The sequence below is a fragment of the Labrus mixtus genome, chromosome 1 (genome assembly GCF_963584025.1).
Source record: "Labrus mixtus chromosome 1, fLabMix1.1, whole genome shotgun sequence".
NCBI lineage: Eukaryota > Metazoa > Chordata > Actinopteri > Labriformes > Labridae > Labrus > Labrus mixtus.
The window spans coordinates 28853016-28872599 of record NC_083612.1 but is presented as its reverse complement, the minus strand read 5'-3'; the positions used below and the strand labels follow the sequence as shown (position 1 = coordinate 28872599).

Sequence of the window (19584 nt, the reverse complement as noted above, 5' to 3'; positions counted from 1 at the left end):
TCCCCCGACTCTCTGCTCTGCCCCTGGGGCTCACAGTTTGTTCCTGAGACAAAAATATCATCCATGGAGTTTCACTAATTAACTACTGCAAGTGTGTTAGTGTTAGTGTTAGTGTTAGTGTTAGTGTGTGTGTGTGTGTGTGTGTGTGTGTGTGTGTGTGTGTGTGTGTGTGTGTGTGTGTGTGTGTGTGTGTGTGTGTGTGTGTGTGTGTGTGTGTGTGTGTGTGTGTGTGTGTGTGTGTGTGTGTGTGTGTGTGTGTGTGTGTCGTCGTCCTCTTTCCCAGGGTAACAATCAGTAAGAGGTTAGCTCTATTTGTTGTATTTGTTCTGTGTAAATAAATAAATAATTAAATACTTTGAATTATATATGAAACAGTATTTCTCGCCAACACACATACAATGAATGAATAATGAACTGTTGCTTAGTTCTTTAGTTACACAATCAAAAGGCTTTATTTTGGGTTGGATAATAGAAAACAACATTACTTTCCCTCTAAGGATCCAAACATTAAAAATGTCATTTGACAGAAACTCTCTTTAAACACATTTGGGAAGCTTAAAGAGTTAGAGAACTTTTGTCATCATCCACTCACCACATGTTGTCTTCTGCAGCATCTGTAATCATTTATTTATTAATTAATTGTGATAATAATAACGTGGCTAAACAGACATGTTTTTATTACAACTGCAACCATTATGTTAATGACCAGATAATTACTCAGTCAGTGTAAACTGGTGAAGATTTAACCTCTGGACCTTTCTGGCAACCCAGGAAGTGCTGTGCCTTTTTTCCCCACAATTTTCTTTCAATTTAAAAACTACAAGATTAATAAGAACGTGAGTGTCTCTTAATCCATGAAGAGGATTATTCTTCTAACCTGCAGCTCTACACGGCTTCATACTTTGAAAAAGGAGAAAATTACCATTTTCAAGATCACTGATATAACATTAACCAATTGTTCCAGACATAAGAGCTCTCACTAACACAGACCTTGGCTTATTCATTTGAGTATTTGTTAAACACTTCATGTAGAACAAGGAGCATTTCAATCTGTCATCAAGTACTTTGTGGATGCTGTAATTATGGGTTTAATGTGTCTGAACAATCCTATAATTTGCTAATACTTCTTGGCCTGATTTCTTCCCAAAGCTGCATCCTTCTCTCTTTGTTTATCCTGCTTCACTCTCCTTGGATTTCTTCCCTCCATCTTTAATCACATATTATCCATTGATTTAGTGTTTTCTGTATTAAATAGATTTAATCAAGTTTTGACATAAGAATTATTTTTATGAGTTTAACCCAAGAGTCTCTGTCACTCATGTTTTAAGTGTTTGTTCAATGAGAATCTTTATGTTTCAGTTGATCACTTTACATTTATAAGATTTACCCTGCATCTTATTTTGGAGGCTTTTGAACTTAACAGGAATTTACCATCACTTCATTTTCTCCTTTTATTTCCAGTCTGTTGTCTGTCCAGTTCAGTGCGTGCGTGCGTGCGTGCGTGCGTGCGTGCGTGCACACTCACATGCATGTACACTGTTGGAGATGGATGAGGGTAATTTCCATTGGCCCAGGCACTACTTTATCACTATTTTGTACACTCACATACACAAGCACTTCCTGCATGCATGCACACACACACATAGCCCAGGGCCCTACTTTATCACTTTAAGAGACAAACATGAGGTTTGAATCAAAGGCAGATTACATTAAACCTTTATTCATGTCACACACAGTAGGAAACACACATGCAGAACTACATGTTGTGGTATCCTTTTATGCACAAGCACACATACACACATGCAAAGCTGCATTGACCCTTAAGGATGGAAGCCACAAGGGCAAACAGACCACCTACTCAAGGGTACAAGGTCAACGAGGAGAGAAGTGTCTGCGGACACACAAACACTAAAAAAAGAAACTCAGAGGAATGAGAAGAGTTTCTGTAGCTATTCTTCTGTCTTTTTCTGGCATATTTTAAATACGTCAATCTCATTGGCATATTTTGTAAAATCTCTCACATTTTTTACATAAAATCTTTAAAAGATAAATCAGGACTGTATTCAGTTTATCTGTGTCCTTCTTTAGGACAAGCCAATTTAAATTCACACTTTCTAGTAATATGCTAATTTCCTGATTGCATATCTTTATGCTAATGACCCCAGTGAAATTATGAAGCTCTGTTCTGTGAAGGGCACACAGATGTGTGTGTGTGTGTGTGAGAGAGAGAGAGAGAGAGAGAGAGAGAGAAAGGGGACGAACATATCGGTTCATACAAAAACAATGAGCTGTAGATAACAGAGGTAACAAAAATAACATAAACGTTCTTTCTGAGGTCATTTTTTGGGTGATTGGTTTTGCAGGCAAGGCATCACATATATTTTAAAAACTAACAAGGTAAAATGAAAGTTGCACTGAATATAGCAGCATTTGATAAACAACAGTGATCCTTGACTGACGATCTTAGCAGCTTCCATTAGAATAAAGTGCCAAGTCAACATGAGATATAAACACTGTTAAATATTCATCACTGGTAATAAAATTCTAGAGTGCACACACAACACAGTCGAATAGATACCGAAACAAAACCACAATCATATTAGCCTACAGACATAAGTGAGTAACTGCAGACAATGTTTAGAAACGGACCAAAGACACAAAGCCAAAGTCAGATACAAACTGAAACACAACCACAGCTTCAACAACAGATATAACAAGGTCTCGTATCTTATTGTATCGTACATTTATGTTCAATCAAGGCTGAAGGGAGAGAAAATCTGTCACCTACGTAACATTGTCCTTTTCTGTGCTACAGTGGAGAACCTCCAGAGAACCATTTTTCAGATGAAACAATAAAATGATTTTACTGAACAGAAGAAACACTCAGGCACCTTTTTCAGGACAGGTATATCAAAGTGTGAAAGGTAGGATGTGTGTTAGGATGATATTAGATCACACAGGATTAAAATGTGTTGATGATCAGCCAATGTAGAGACATCGCAGTATCAGGAGTACATTCTAGCTGTTGCAGTTCTATGCTCAGAGTTTTTTTTCCTCAGCCACTATATACGCTTGTCTGGTTCATGCCTTCCTACAGACACAGATAAATTAAACATATATATATTTTTAATCATCTTATTTTGCCATTACATGTTTACAAACAAGGCAAAAGTAAATGCAGTAATGTCCCACAAAATGACACATGAACATACTACTGTAGGACTTATGCAAGATCAATATGGAACACAAGAACTCTTAAAGTCTATATGTTTTTAAGTTTTGCGTAAATGTTTTCTTTGTCTTAGGTATTCCTCTGTGCATTTACAATATTGTAATCAGTTGATAAAAACGTTAGAAATATAAAAGTTGCATTCATTTAAAACATTGAATTGTGCTTTTTAATGTAGAATAATAATTTGACACTGAATAATAAAATTCCCAGCAGGCTGGAGAAGATCCCTCATTAATCACCCCTTTGTAACCAAAGGAAATGTCAATGGGGAAGGGGTTCAAGTCCAAAAATGGATTTTGAATCGAATTATGACCCCAAGAATGAAAATTGAAATAGAATTGTGAAATATTGAAGGATTCACACCCCTACCCATCACCCCTAGTGGCAGGCTCGTTTTAATATCCTCCTACATAGGGTTGTTATGAAGTTATCAGCGCCTTCAATCCAAAAACTGCTTATCCCATAACACTTACTCTGAGGAGTCATCATCATAATACTAGAAATGCAACATAAAGGTCTCTCTCTCTCTCTCTCTCTCTCTCTCTCTCTCTCTCTCTCTCTCTCTCTCTCTCTCTCTCTCTCTCTCTCTCTCTCTCTCTCTCTCTCTCTCTCTCTCTCTCTCTCTCTCTCTCTCTCTCTCTCTCTCTCTCTCTCTCTCTCTCTTAAACACAGCTATTATGGGTATGGTGTCATTATTAGGATGACTATTGATTAAATACTATCTGGGCCATAAAAACCACATTATCATTACAGCCTGGTCCACTTAAAACATGCAGCAACACACGAGCACATCTTGATGTGATTGTAATGTTCAAGCATAAAGACATGCCTGTACACACACACACACACACACACACACACACACACACACACACACACACACACACTCACACTCACACTCACACTCACACACACTCACACAGAGGTACTCACACAGATAACTGGATGGAGCCGGCGATCTTTAACCTCATGGTCATCCTGGAGTGGGGTATAATTGTCGTTTTACAACCTCAGGGATTGTGTGTGTGTGTGTGTGTGTGTCGCTGTGTGTGTGTCGGTGTGTATTGTGTGTGTGTCTGAGAGACTATAAACCCAGGGAAAGCATTTCATGTGTGTGTAAAAACATCCTGTACATCAGGTTGTGTTCCTTTAATGATACGGGGGTATCAAGAGAGTATTGCTAATGATGATAAGTCTACATCTCTCAAACGTTTGACCACTCTCTAAAACATTCTGGAATTCTTCAAGACATAGTAATAGTCATGATTTTTTAAATGTCAAGCACTTCATATATTTTTTTCATCCAAAATAGCATTTTGCTCAGTAAGTATTTTATTAAAAACCTAAAAACATGTCATGTGAATGACATGAACACCTGTCCTAAAGCTCTTTGATTTGATCCTTTAATGCTTGCTGTCATTGTGTTCAACACATCGACTTTCTTTTTGTCTTGAAGGAAGAAAAGCTTCATCATGGGTCTAACTCATGACATATTAATTCAAGAAAGTAAATTAGGACATTTTGCAAAACAAAAATAGAAGCGTGAGAGAGGAGGCATTGATATGTTATTAAGTACACTAGCTAGTGCTAGTTGAACAATGCACTGTTTGTCTTGTACCACAGATTTGTATTATTATACATCATAAATCTATAGGGACTCGGTAGACAGGGGGTAGAGGTTAGAGGCTACAGTCCTCAAAGTGGGCAGCCCGGGTTCAAATCAGACCTGGGTATCTTTGCAGCATGTCATTCCTTACTCTCTCTCGCCCTAATTTCCAGCTCTATCCACTGCCTGTCTCTCCAATGAAAATAAAGGCATAAATATATAAGTCTGTGAGTGTTATAGTTCTATTAGTTTTCTGCACACAGTTTTTTTAGTTGCAAATTTTAATCTTCAGTTATTTTTCTTTGGTTTGTCATGTTGTTGTTTTCCATAAACTGAACTGGAGCAGTTGCATTTAACAGTCTAGGGATTTATATGAAGAGGCTTAAAAAAACCTACAGGAAAAGGCTCAGCAGAAATGATCGTTTTTAGAAAGTAGCTGAACTTAAAGAAAAAAGAATGTTTAACAAGGACATGCATATCTACGGAAGCGTATTGCATTCATGTGGGGATTTTTTTTTTTGCCTGTCGTTATAACAAGAAAATATCTCGTTATTACGAGATAAAGATCTTTGCCAGTGTGCCATGTAGTAATGCTAGAAGAAAACTCAGAAGTTGAAAATATACTGGAGTGAGATCAGCAGTGGCTTGATCACTGTGTTATCCTGAAGGAGATCATCACTGCTGAACATGGATGAGGGAGGGTGGAGGGGTTTCTGTGTTACTTGGCAACCAGAGCCCTACATGTTTGCAACCCCCCCCCCCCCCCCAAAAAAAAAAAAGAAAAGAAAAGAAAAACGTGTCCAAAATCACTATTTATACACCCCGGGGCAATCTCTGTAACGCATACAGCCGATGGCAACATACCACAACACTCTGATATCTCCACTAAAAGTGTCAGGCTCCTGAGGCCACACCTGTCAATCCAACACCCAGCAGCATACACTCTTCATATAACGGCTTTACTGTAGGGAAATGGATTTAGGGACACAAATATGCATTGGTAACTTCACCATTTAAATAGTTTAATAACAAATATCGACTAGATTCTGCACCCCATTTTTGAGTGTGTACGTTTTTCAGTTACTATTCTCATACCGGGGAATTTTAATGCTTGAAAAGTAAACCACTTTCTGTCACTCTTGGCTGTAAGTGTTTGTCAAATAATTGGAGCATTATTTGTTTGGGATTAAAATATCTTGGTTGTGAGTCTTAATTGCTACACACCCAAACACAAATAGAGACACACAAACAAACACACACACACACACACACACACACACACACACACACACACACACACACACAAACAAACCACAGCTTCTGGACATGAAAGTCCTAAATCCCCCTCCTTCTGTATTCTTCTGCAAAGTAATAGGATATTTTGTAGACCTATAAATATTCATATTTCCTGATCCAAGAGCACAAACTTGATTCATCTGAAGGCACTATCCAAGGGGAGAGGAGTGAACCATAACAATACATGTGCAGCTCATATGTAATTTATGCTGCTAATTATTCAGGAAGGCAAACTCCCACTCAGTCCTTGAATAGGAACAATGTAAGAAATGTTCTTTAATTTCACAAATTAGCCACCCCAGCCTAACATTCACTGCTGGGACTGGTGACATTTCTATATGTTCAGTTACTTATGATTCCCTCTGCTTTCAATCATGGTTGAGGATAAAAGATATTTTTTAAGTTGTGAGACAAAGTTATAGATGCAGAAAATGCCTGACTGACTGCTGCCTTCAGAGTAGAAGAATAGCTTTTCCCCCGTGAAACTCTCTTTGATTCAGACTACGGCAGAGCAGTCAAGCAGTAAAAAGCCATTTCCTGCCAGGAATACTGCTCTGAAAACAATAACTGGCTCCTCTTATCTCTACTCAGCTCTATTCTCCTTTAACCTGCCCAAATACTCTGCTAGACTTACGTTTTCCTGTTTTCATTCATGTCATTTCTTTCTTTCATTCTGTCTTCATTGACATGCAGCAGTTTTGTAAAGACAAGCTAGAACTAAAACAAGCCCCCTATTTGTCCTCTGTTTGTATCAGAACCTGTATATGTAGCATGCATGTTGTGTTGCAAATCAGTGTTAGTTGTAAACATTACCACTTACCGATCTGTTTTATTATTTAAAAAAAAGTGACCCTTGCTGAAGTTAACTTACGGCAGGAATGTGTTCATAAGAGACTTCAACAGCACTAACGGACAAATCAAAACAAAGGGAATATTTGTTGGAACATTTTGAAAAATATAGTCTTACTGTTCATGAAGCTTGTTTGAATTTAACACATTTGCCCAAATGCATACACACAAAGACACATGCCATCACGTAGGTTTTGTTAAGGTTGTTCCGTTAAAGGTAAGGCAGTAGAGGCAGAAACATACACCAAAATATATATGTGTGGCAAGTAATATGTTCCATAAATCTTGTTCTTTATATGCATGCTTATGTCTGGATGTAAAATATGTATGGGTGGAGTATACTGTGTTCGTGTACACACGAGTGCAGCAGCTTAGTAGTTCATCAGCTGAAAAAGTGAAAAGTTGACAAAAACACACGTGGACTTTCTTTCTTATTCCTCTCCGAGATGATTGGGTATCAGCATCGAAATGAGTCATTAGAGAGCGAGAGGCAATCTCGTGTTCGATTACACACAGCCCGAGGGAAGAGTGTGTGTGTGTGTGTGTGTGTGTGTGTGTGTGTGTGTGTGTGTGTGTGTGTGTGTGTGTGTGTGTGTGTGTGTGTGTGTGTGTGTGTGTGTGTGTGTGTGTGTGTGTGTGTGTGTGTGTGTGTGTGTGTGTGTGTGTGTGTGTGTGTGTGTGTGTGTGTGTGTGTGTGTGTGTGTGTGTGTGTGTGTGTGTGTGTGAAATGAAGTCTGGGTTCATGTACTACATAGTATTTCCTTGTTATTGTGTGCAGACACACACACGTATGCTGGAGACTTTTGCATTAATGTCATTATCATGTGAAGTAACATTTCTGTTATTTCTTACTATTTAAGCACACAAAGGTCGATGTGTTTTTGTGTGTTTGCCTTTTTCTATAATGAAATCAAGGAGAGATAGTAGATGTGGAGATTGACATTCAGCTAAGTGTGATGATTGGAGTCAGGATGTTTTACTGACATGTGGTGCTGCAGGAAGCATAATGTTTACATGCATAGTAAAGTATAAAGCTACAGTTACAGCTCGATTAGGTAATTTTATTAGACTGCTGTCCTTGTCCCAGAATATGAGCACCGGGGGAGAATCGATGTATTGTTGGAAGAATCTCCTTCTCGCTATGGTAGGTGGCGATATGCCTCCATTCAGCTGGCCACTATCGGACCTTCTTCCAATAGTTAACCTTTTACGTCACACACAAAACAACTTGTAAACAAATAAGCAAGCGGCAAACTAGTTGAATGTCGAACAGTTAAAACATGGAAACTTTACAGCTCTTTACATTTCATACGTACTTTACGCTTTACTTTTGGTAAAGAACGATGTACAGTATGGCAAAATCTGAAACTCGATAGCAATGCTGTTCGACTTCTGGGTCAAAGCTCAATGCTAGAACCTTTAAGAAATCCCATTTCAGTCAGACTAACATGTTCACATGGATTTTAGAAGTCTAGATTTAGTCCGACTTACACAATAACTCAACTATTTATAACATCGTGTATAATACTGAATGACTCTCCCTCTGTAAAGGGGTCACAAACAGCCAACAGAGCTAGTAGTGCTGGATACTCATTCTGTATATTCATTAACAGAGGAAGTAGAATCATTCCTAATAGACATTCGCTGTCAGCCCTGCCTTGCATTTCTAATAATCAGTTGAGAACTATCATCTGTACTTTGTGATAAACAAATCCTGAAACATTGCTTGGTCCCTAAAATCAGTCCATTTATGAAACATGTAAACATGGATCATTGAGGAAACAGAACTAAAGATGCTAGTTTTGTTCCAGTTACTGTTTATTAATCTGTGTATCCAATGAAGTGTTAAGATCTTAAACTCCTTTGTTTCTGGTTCACACTTCTTTTCTCCATCAGCTGTCTGCTGTTCTGTGGCCTTCCACTCAATATTCTGCTCAGTGTTTTCCCAGGATTCACCTCTCTAATTCAGCCCCCCTGCTCTTGTTCACGCTCAGCAACTTCAGACTGCTAATGCCTCTTCACTCATATTTCTTCTCCCCTGTCCCTCCTCCCTCCATCCCTCAACCCTGCTGCTTCTCAACTCTGTCCCTCCACCTGTCTGTCCCGTCTTATCTCTGTCTCTGCTCACCTCCCATTCCCCCTGTGCTTTACTAATCCCATATTTCCCTCACAATCACCCCCCCCCCCTCCCCCCCCCAAGCTGGTTGGGCTGTTTCACACTTGTTTGAACAGAGACAGACTCAGGGGGTCTCTGTGTGTTTGTGTGTCTGTTTGAGCCAAAAAAGCTCAGAGAAAAAATAAAGGGCCAATAGATCATAAAAACATACAAATGATGATATAGATCATTTCAGTATTGCCTGGATTCCTTCTCCTCTCCTCCCACTTCTATATTTGTTTTTTGTTTGTTTCACTAGAGATTGAAGATTGTTTGATTTACATTTTTCATTTAGATTGCAAAAGGTGGTCCAATAGATCTGCTTTTGAGGGATGAAAATGCTAGAACAAGGTTTTTTTTCAGTTCTGCCGATTGAAGTAAAATTCACACAAAAGTGTTTTTTGTGTGTGTCTAGATCAGGGGTGGGCAAACTTTTTGACTCACGGGCCACAATGGGTTCTAAAATTTGACATTTATTCTCAGGATAGATCCGAGGTGTTGGTCAGTTAACTTGGATCTGTGAGGGGCTTTGTTGATGTTCATGACGCTGAATGTCTGCTCACATACGTAGGTCGAGCCAAACAAAGTCAGCATCTTCTGTGCCGTCCTCCGGAGGTTTGGAAACGTGGCTTCGTTAAGTGAAGCATAAAAGTCATTCAGTTTAAGAGAGTTGAACTTCTCCTTTAAGACGGAGTCAGACTGAAGATCGATCAGTTCCAATTGCAGCTCCTGTGGTGCTGTTTCAGGGTCTTCTGACAGGGGACAGGACACCAGCTGAAGTGACTTTTCAATGTTTTCAAAATCAGAAAACCGACGGCGGAATTCTCCGTGCAGGTCGTCAAGGGATTTGCTGTATTTCTTTGCGTTTCGCGTCGCCTCTTTCTGCATGGCAAGTGTGGGGAAATGAGCGAAAGATTTGTTTGCAATTTGTCTGGAGAATAAAGTTAGCTTGGATTTGAAGGCTCTAACATTTTTGTACATGTCGTGCACAAACTGATCTTTCCCCTGTAGTTTCACATTCAGCTCATTCATGTGTGAAAATATGTCCACAGCAAATGCGAAGTCACAAAGCCAGTTCTTGTCGCTTAGCTCAGGAAATTCGTCGGATTTCCCCATTAACTCCAAAAATGCGCTGATCTCCTCTTTCAGCTCCCACACTCATTGAAACACTTTGCCCAAACTTAACCAGCGGACACGAGAGTGGTACAGTAAGTCCTGATGATCCGCATCAGTTTCCTCCAGGAACATAATAAACTGACGATGCCGAAGTCCCCTTGCTCGTATAAAGTTAACAAGTTTTACAACTGGATTCACGACATGATTAAGCTGCAATACAGACTTACACAGAGATTTCTGATGGATGATGCAGTGAAGGAAAATAACATCCTGGTCAGGGTTTTTCTCTTTCACTTTATCCTGGATTCTTTTCAGTAGCCCAACAGGTTTTCCAGTTCAATTTGGCGATCCATCCGTTGTGACATTGGCAAGTTTACTCCAAGGTAGCTTCATTCTCTTGATGACAGCAGACACCTGGTTATACAAGTCCTCTCCTCGCGTTTTTCCTTTCAGGGACTCCATGGTCAAAAACTCCTCCGTTATCTCAAAACTGTCATTAATCCCTCAAATAAAAATGAGGAGCTGAGCAGTGTCTTTCACGTCATTACTTTCATCCAGCGCTAGTGAATATAATTTAAAGGACTCAGCCTTTTAATTCGCTGGCTATATCTTCATCAATCAGTTCCACACAGTGAGTCACAGTCCCTCGTGATAAACTGATTTTTTCAAACTGGCCTTGGCTCTCCGGACACAAGAGACCTGCTGTCTCTACCATGCATTCTTTTAAAAACTCGCCTTCGGAGAAAGGCTTGCTAGCCTTTGCTAATTTGAATGCCAGCAAAAAAACTTGCCTTGGTAGTTGACTCTTGAATCGCAGTTTGTTGGTGAAAAAAATGTTGCTGAGTCTGTAAATTATCCTTCAACCTCTGAGCCGTAGCCACCCGTTCTTGCGTGGACCGCTTGCTAGCGTAGTTAGCATACTTCGTAGCAAAGTGACGGCTGATACTGTACTCTTTGAAAACTGCGACAGTTTCTTGGCATATCAGGCATACAGCCTGAAGTGCGCCATCTATTGGGGAAACGCGGGCACTACAGGGGAAAAGGAACGAGGTTTAATTATAATAAAATTTAATTTAATAATAATATAATTTGGACAAGTTCGGCGGGCCGGATTAAAAATATATATATGGCCGTATATGGCCCGCGGGCCGTAGTTTACCCATGCCTGATATAACCTGTGTCACCTGCAGACAAACCAGTGTGCACTGACTGCACTATGTGACCCTCTGTTCAGTTAAAGGTGGAGAAGGTCTCTTAGGGCGAACTCACACTAGTGGAGATGTCCCGTACTGTGCTTAAGCACGATTGCCCCCCCGCCATTCCCCCTCTGGCCTGCACTCACACTGCTCTGTTAGAGATTGTAGGTCCAAATTCACTCTTATTTTAACTCTGTGTTGGTCTCCACCAACATCTGGGGTAAATTCTTGCACCTAAGCTTTTAAATGTTCCCAAATGTGGCTAACTTTGTCTGTCTTGTGTTCGGTGCTGAACAGGTCATGTAAACTGGCTATTTTGAACTTTTACATTGAAAACAGATTCTAGGTATGGTTGAAAACTACAGTGATGAGAGCAGTAAGAATATAATAAAAAAGAGCAAAATTCCAGGCCAGAAAACAAAAACAATGAGCTGAAAGATGCTAAAACGCTCAGTACAGCTCAGGGAGATTTGGGGACATTTCTCGGTTGTTCAAAACTATAAACCACTCCTTTCACATACGAGTCATCATGTCTGTCTTTGTTGATAAAAAAAAGTAACTTTTGATCTGCCACTTTAAGATTAAATGTGATCATGTGGCACTTTGGAAATATGGCCCAATTAATAGTGGGGAGAATCATTGGTAAAAGTTAAAGCTCAAAAACGCTGCTTGGTGTGTGTGTGCATGAAATATGTACACATGTGACTATATAATGTTTAGCCTCATTTTTTTCTTCATATTGCCACAGATATGTATGTTTGTCTGCCTGTCTATAGAGAGATGAAAGGCCATGGTTAGGTCATTAATACTTTATCAAAGCACTGTGCACACATGGCACACACACACACAGATGCAGATGAGGCCTTTGATTGTGTCTGATGGCCTTTGTAGTTTTTACTAGATTGACAGTAATTGAACCAATTCCAGCAACATTAAAGACATAAACCATCCAGTCACAAGTGTTTTTGAACTGACGTGACAGGACAAAGCAAACCAATCCAAAGCCTCTGATACACGATGACAGGACCTCCTGCTCCCTGCAATCACAAACTCCCATCCCTCCACTTAGAGATGTGCTGGCTGTATATGTTTATAAAATGTCACAGAAATCATTTTGATATGCTCCTCCCACCCGGCATATTTCACATCAGCACAGCCACAGTGCAGTCCTTTGCATAGAGCTTACTGTGAGCACACAGGTTAGTTAAAACAAGTTATCGTTTTCCTCATCCTGTCCGAGGTGAGGGATGGACATACTTGTCTGTTGTTAGGATAAGAGTGAAGAGTGCTGGACACACCTGCAGAACACAATACAGGCTTGTTTCATTCTTATCTGTCTGGTCATATTTGTCTTGATAAAGACAATTTGTTCCAAGAAACCACCCAAATTAAAAACATAGTATGCTGTTGGTCTGTCCCTGTTTTAAACATGAGGGTGTTTTCTGCTCTGATTCGAGCAGCAGCAGGACGACAACATCTCTCTGTGCTTTGCTTAAGCCTTAAAAATGTAAAAACATCTGTTGTATGATGGGACAGTGTTATAGTTTACAACAGTGTTGATGGTTCGCTTGCTTCACACTGAAATGATGGAGAACACTTTGCTTTACAACGGTTAATGTTGAAGTTCTCAAATTCACAGATTGATGACGGTTGAAAAAAATTCATGTTTTTTAAAACTATTTTTTATTTTTAGATTAAGCTGCAATTCTTTGTAATTTGTTAGATGTTCAGAAAATGTCTTTTCATTAAACAAAAAAGCAATGACATTTCACACTGCAGACAAAAGGGGATACATCACAATGTCTTATTAATTTTTTTATTAGACATTTTATCCTTTTTGGTATAACTTAGTTTACATGTTATTAGGGCCTGAGCACTCACAGGGTGCGAGGAACCTCTTGAAACCCAAAATGATTATTATTATTATCTTTATTTATGTTTATAAGCCTTAACCTCTTTCTCAGTACTTCTAGAACTGACAGTATGAAGTCTAAATGTTATCATTTTTCTGAAAATGTGCCGTTTTTTTGTTTCCATTCCCCCTCTAGAGGATGACATTTTGGAGACGGGACGTTTTTTGATCTTGTTTTTTCATTTTCCACATCACAGGCTGCTCACCACACCCTTCACTCTGCGCCTGTCTCTGCCTCGGCTTTTCTATCTCACATTTATCATTTCCACAAGTTTCATCCAAATCTAATCAGCAGAAATATTGTGTGTGACAGGCAGCAAAATAAATGAGCAAACAAATGAATGGATGTGGGGACTGACATTATCTCCGCCATTTTGAAGCAAACTCTTCCAGACAAAAAAAAAGGGCTTTGTTTTCTTTTGTTGATGCAGTAATTGTACAATTCTCCGCAGTGGGACAGCAGCAGGTGAATCGTATCTGGCCTGTAATCCTCGCTAAGAACCTGCTGCTAGCAATTTCTGATGTATTGTTCACTGGAAAGTTTTTTTGATTGAATTTAATGGAACAGATTTTCACTCAGTGAGGTATGGGGGGGACAGTAGCCGTGTCTAACTGTGTTAACAACACCCACTTCAGCGCAGTGTGTGACCTCGTATGAAGCTGCAGGGGAGGACTCTCTCCATTAATGAGCCAGTTATAAATAAACAGGTAAACTGTAGGAGACTCTTATCATAGAAATCAAACAGCCATCACCATGGTTACAGGCGGACAATTTGATAGACCAGCTGTGGTGTGATTTGATCTGTTTCCCTGAAATGCATGTCATCTCTAAAGCACAGGGCAAGTTATTTCATTGATCTCATTTTTTCACAATGAGATTTAATAAATAAATAGATTAGATACAGTTCAGGACAGTTACAGTTACAGTAAGGATTTTAATGAAAGGTTTAAAAGCACAAACATAGTCTGGGCTGCAACTACAGATTGTTCCTTTCTCCTATTAATCCATTAATTATTTTCTCTATGAATCGTTTCTATAATGAAACAGACACAGTATTGTTTGCAGTGAGCCTTTTTTACCAACTAACAAAAAATATTCTTTAATACAATTCACCAACATAAACCTGTAAATATTCAGCTATGAAGTCTGAAATCATTTGTCCTTTTAGTTTGTGTTGGATTATTTGTTATGCTGTTTGACTTGTTTATTTATTTATAAAAGGGGGATAATACAATTTAACATAGTTTCAATACAGAGCACGAAACTGATGTGCTGCACAGAGTTTATACTGCTAATTTCCAACTCTTGTCTCTAGGTGGGCCTTTGGGTAAGCCTTTGGGCCTTACTGATGACTAGACTCTTTGTTTTAACTCTGGTCTAAACACCAACAAAGAAGACAGACAACGTACCAAAGGTTCTTTATCTAATCTAAAATAACATTTGAAGTAGCAACGAGGCTTACATGTAACTATTGTAACTTTATCAAGTTTCCATGAGTTAATAAAGTTTCCATATTTTCAGATGAAGCACATTAAGCCCCTTTAAATCATTTCATGTAAAATCTATGAATCTCGGGCAGCACCTGTGGAAACGTGCTGTTGTTGCAGGTGTGACTTCCCAGAGATTCAAACATTTCCTCCTGTGCAGTGTCAGCCTCTTGTCAGTGTCATCATCCAGGTATTATTTGTTTTTCATTTATAGCGATCCTCATTTCTCCATGGATGTATAAGAAGACAAGCATAGCTCTAGAGACAAGAATAAACAAGATGTAATCTCACATACAGGTGAGTTGGAAAGAGACTTTGTTGCTTTATCTCCAGTTGGCTGATCTGTGGATGTCTAGCCACTGCTTACTGATGGAAACCACGACACCAGCTGAGCACTGCTTGATGAGTTGTGTGAAACTTCTCCTTGAAATCCTGTAAGCGTTCTATGATATTTCAGCAAACGAAAAGGCAACAGGCTCTCTATCACCCTGTGTTACCTCATGTGTTGATAGATAAGGGCTCAACAGACATTGTTCAATCAAGAATATTTCAGATATTCAGAAAGTTTGTTGATAACTTACAGTTTCATTAAGAAAACATATTGTATTGGAAGTTTGCTTATGTGAGCTTTCAGGCCAGTACAAAGGTTCTGATGCTTCATAATTTCTGTGTAAAGCAGGGAGAGCTGCACACATACAGCACATGTTTATGTGTTTATTTGGGATGCAGAAGGCGTCCACCAGTCGGCTCTGCAGATGGGGATGTTCTGCTAGATTGATTCCCTTCCCCTGAAAGAGAAACTTTGAGTGTGTGTGTGTGTGTGTGTGTGTGTGTGTGTGTGTGTTTTTGTGAGTGTGTGACACAGACAGATCTTTGCCCAGCTGAGTGCCCTACCACTGTTTGTTTGAATTTGCTCTACACTTTTTCATCCCTCTCTCTCTTTTCAAACCATCCTTTCTTTTCTCTCTGCACGGCCCTCTCTTCATCCCTGCTGTCAGCATCCAATGCTGTGCTGTGGTTTCTCATGAGGAGAAAACCACAGGGGAGTCAAAAACACCTTTTACAGGAGATGAGTGTACAATGAGTAAGACACACAAAAAAACAAGTTCTGGTTCTGGTTGTCTTTGCTTTGTTTCTTCCTTGGTTTAGTGAAAATGTGTTGACACAAGGTTGTCGTGTCTGTGATGGCAGTGCCAGTAGAGGAAGCTGTGACAGCAGCCTCATGTAGAAGGGTCCAGTGCACAGTCAGTCATTTCTAGAGATGTAAGAGTCATTTGTCTTATTCAACTTGGACAAATAAATCAGCAACAATATCAAGCAAATCATATTTGATAAAATAAGATGAGATGAGATTATGTGCTTTCCTCTCTTTAGAAATTCAATTCAGACCAATGGTCTGAAATTTGAGTCAGAGAAACTTGAATTAATTGCAATGATGTGTTTTCTTTTTTGCAGTTTTAGTCGTCTCAGCTGTGTGTTCAGGTATGCGTGTGTCTGTGTCTGTGAGTGTGTGGCAGTTGACCAATGACATTGTAATTCTATGCAACACACAACATCAACCCGAGTAGCCTGTAGTCTACTTCAATCATTGATCTTCAAAATAATGACATGTAGGTCTTGCACTCATCCTCACCTTCCGTCTGTCACTGCTTTTCATGATAACCACTTCATTAAGTTAACATAAAAGCACTTCAATGTTATTTCATCAAGATGTGTTGTAATTCCCATATAACATATTGTTGTATTAGATTCACTCCCCTACCCCCCCCCCCCTTTTAATGCATGGTTTATGGCAGAGATGATGGATGTCTGAGTGCAACTGAATATGGTTGTGTGTGTGTGTGTGTGTGTGTGTGTGTGTGTGTGTGTGTGTGTGTGTGTGTGTGTGTGTGTGTGTGTGTGTGTGTGTGTGTGTGTGTGTGTGTGTGTGTGTGTGTGTGTGTGTGTGTGTGTGTGTGTGTGTGTGTGTGTGTGTGTGTGTGTGTGTGTGTGTGTGTGTGTGTGTGTGTGTGTGTGTGTGTGTGTGTGTGTGTGTGTGTGTGTGTGTGTGTGTGTGTGTGTGTGTGTGTGTGTGTGTGTGTTTTTCTTTGTAATCACATTTCTTCCTGTCTCCTTCTTTATGACAAAGTTTGGTAAAAACTCTCATTTCCCATGAGGCATCACTTTAATGATGTGTATTAAAACAGCAGATTCAAATCAAATAATTGTGCAGAGTTCTCATTCTCGTGTATATTAACAGGACGGGATGTAGCTTAACTTAAATTTTACCCTCTGCATCTTCATCATCTTCATATTCATCTGACAGTCTGCATACTAATACTGCCATAGTTACAATCATTTGTATAACTCAGCATGGGACACACACAAACACACACACACACACACACACACACTTGTTTTCCAGCACAAGCTATGTAATGGACACATCTAAGACTCTTGTGTTTTCATGTTTTATTGTTTGTTTCTGTCTTCCCTTCTTCCTCTCTCTCTTTTAAACAACTTTGTCATTATTCAAACCCTCTCTGTGCCAGCTCCTGTAGTTGAAAGAAACAAACCAGATCTGTCCCCTGTTTGAATTCTCTCCTCTGTCTCCTGGAAGTCTGCATCTCTCATTAGTTTGTTCATGAAATGTGTACTTTGACTCTTGCAGACCACCCTGGTGCATTGTGGGAGGTTTGTAGACAAGTGTTGAAGCAATTCAAATATTTAGATATCTTTTAAACCTGATTTGAGCAGAAGTCTTAGTCGTGCTTTGTAGACTGAGGGAAATGATTCTTTATCTCGCTGTTGATTTGATCAGTGTAATTAGATCACATTTGATTGTTTGATTTGGTTCAATTTCATAAACAACATGTTTGGCTTGGCTATTGTGTGTTTAAAATGGTTTAAGGATTTGTATAAAAGATAATAAGTAATTTTTTTCAAATAAAATACTCCCGGAGGTATACAAACTTTATTTAATATCCATACATTGTGATATGGAGGAGTCTCACTCTTTATCGTGGCCAGGAGAAACAGGACTAAGACTATAAAGACATTATCAGCTCTCTATAGTAAGCTATGAGGTGCTAAATGCTAACAAATAAAGCTAACATGCACACAGTGATAATGGTAACATGCTGATGCCTTCTAAGCTTAATTAACCTGGTAGCAAAAATGCTGAGCTCGTATTCACAAACACTCTCCTAACTAAAAAACCCTAGCAAGGAGTCCTCGCCTAGGAGTGACCTGAGGTTTGCATCATGGTTTTATTTGATCATTTTTGCTTACTACTATATTTGAACTATATGGTGGTATTTAAATATCAAAAGTGGCCGCACATATGGACACATATTCACACAGTTAAAACCCCTTTCGCCCCCTGAAACAAGACTGTGATAGGTTTGTCAAGTCATTTCCGTGCGTCTGACCAGTATAAGATTATTCTACAAGTCACTATGTTCTATAAATGTTTATTAAAAAAAGAAATGTTCAGTCGTACGTTGTATAGCTTGTAACTGATTCTGTGTGGTTTTTCAGATTAGTTTCTCTCTTGCAGAGTTGTGCTAAACTGCTCTTGAAAAGACATTTCCTGGCTCTTTCTTATGAAAGCATTCCAACAACATTATAACGGGGGACTTTTATTTTGAAGGATTTGTCGGAAATAAAAATTTGTTTTAACTGAGCTTTAACAGAACTGTGGAGATTTTCTATAACACTGTAGGGAGTCTGAGTATTTACAGCCGTACCTTCATCTAATCGTCTTTGACTTAAGACAAGTGAGTTTCCAGTTTAAACACACGTTCAACAGATAGATCCATTTTAATGGAGTAACACAGAGTCAAGGCATTACAGAACATGGCCTATGACACAAGGATGAGGGTGTGCTGTTTGGTCAGTGAGCGTGTGAGAGCACTAGCTCTGAGTGTCAGGATGAAACATGCAAAAGACCGAGGATCTCAATCTGAGCTGCTATCTGTCACAAATCACTCTTTCAAGATACTTTTATCTTCCCACCACAGTGACCAGTAAGCAATCTGTGTGGCCTCTTGGTGTACACTACAAACAAACATATTTCCAAACATGTGTTTCATCCCGTGATGATTGTATAGCAGAAATCTATGTTGTAATGTGTTGTATTACAATAACTTACACCTGATGAATGTCAAAACCAATAGCCTGTTTGATTTGTTAACACAGCTTGAACCTACCAAACTTACCAAAATAACTTGCTGCCATCCGTGGAGGCTGGATGCTAGCCGGCTAAAATATCTAAGATTGTCAGTAGTTTCTAAATGCCTCAGTGTTGTTGGAACAATATCAGTATGTGAACAGCTTTTTCTAAAAGGTCAAATTCTTCAATTTTATGCTGCTCTTTGAACCTTTACGTGAAGTATCATAGAGTTTGATCAAATGTTTTTCTTATATCCTTTCACTGGCTTATCTAAAGAGCCATTAGCTTCACAGTCCACTGTGTTGTATTTAACTGCCTCATTTCGTCACAGTTTTGCTTCCATGTGAGTTTTTTTCTGTGTTCAGTGTAGAAGTAGTCAATCCATTTTCATTTTCTTTTCTATCCTCTCCTCTGCTACTCGTCTTTTCCCTGTCATTCATCTTTTATTTGTTTATTACATTAAAGGTGGAAAATGACTTTCATATCAGCGTCTTCCGTGTTCTTACTGGCTGTTTGAATGTAGTTCTGTTCTTCCATCTGTCTTTACTTTTCAATCATTTTGCTCTCAGTTTTAGCACTAG

The 19584-nt window shown here is 39.2% G+C and overlaps 1 protein-coding gene across 1 annotated transcript in view; it reads left to right on the top strand.

Annotated features, from left to right (window-relative positions):
• The window catches only part of smyd3 (SET and MYND domain containing 3), an 81967-nt gene that overhangs the window by 42681 nt on the left and 19702 nt on the right, over positions 1-19584 (top strand). The gene's annotated exons all lie outside the window — the stretch shown is intronic.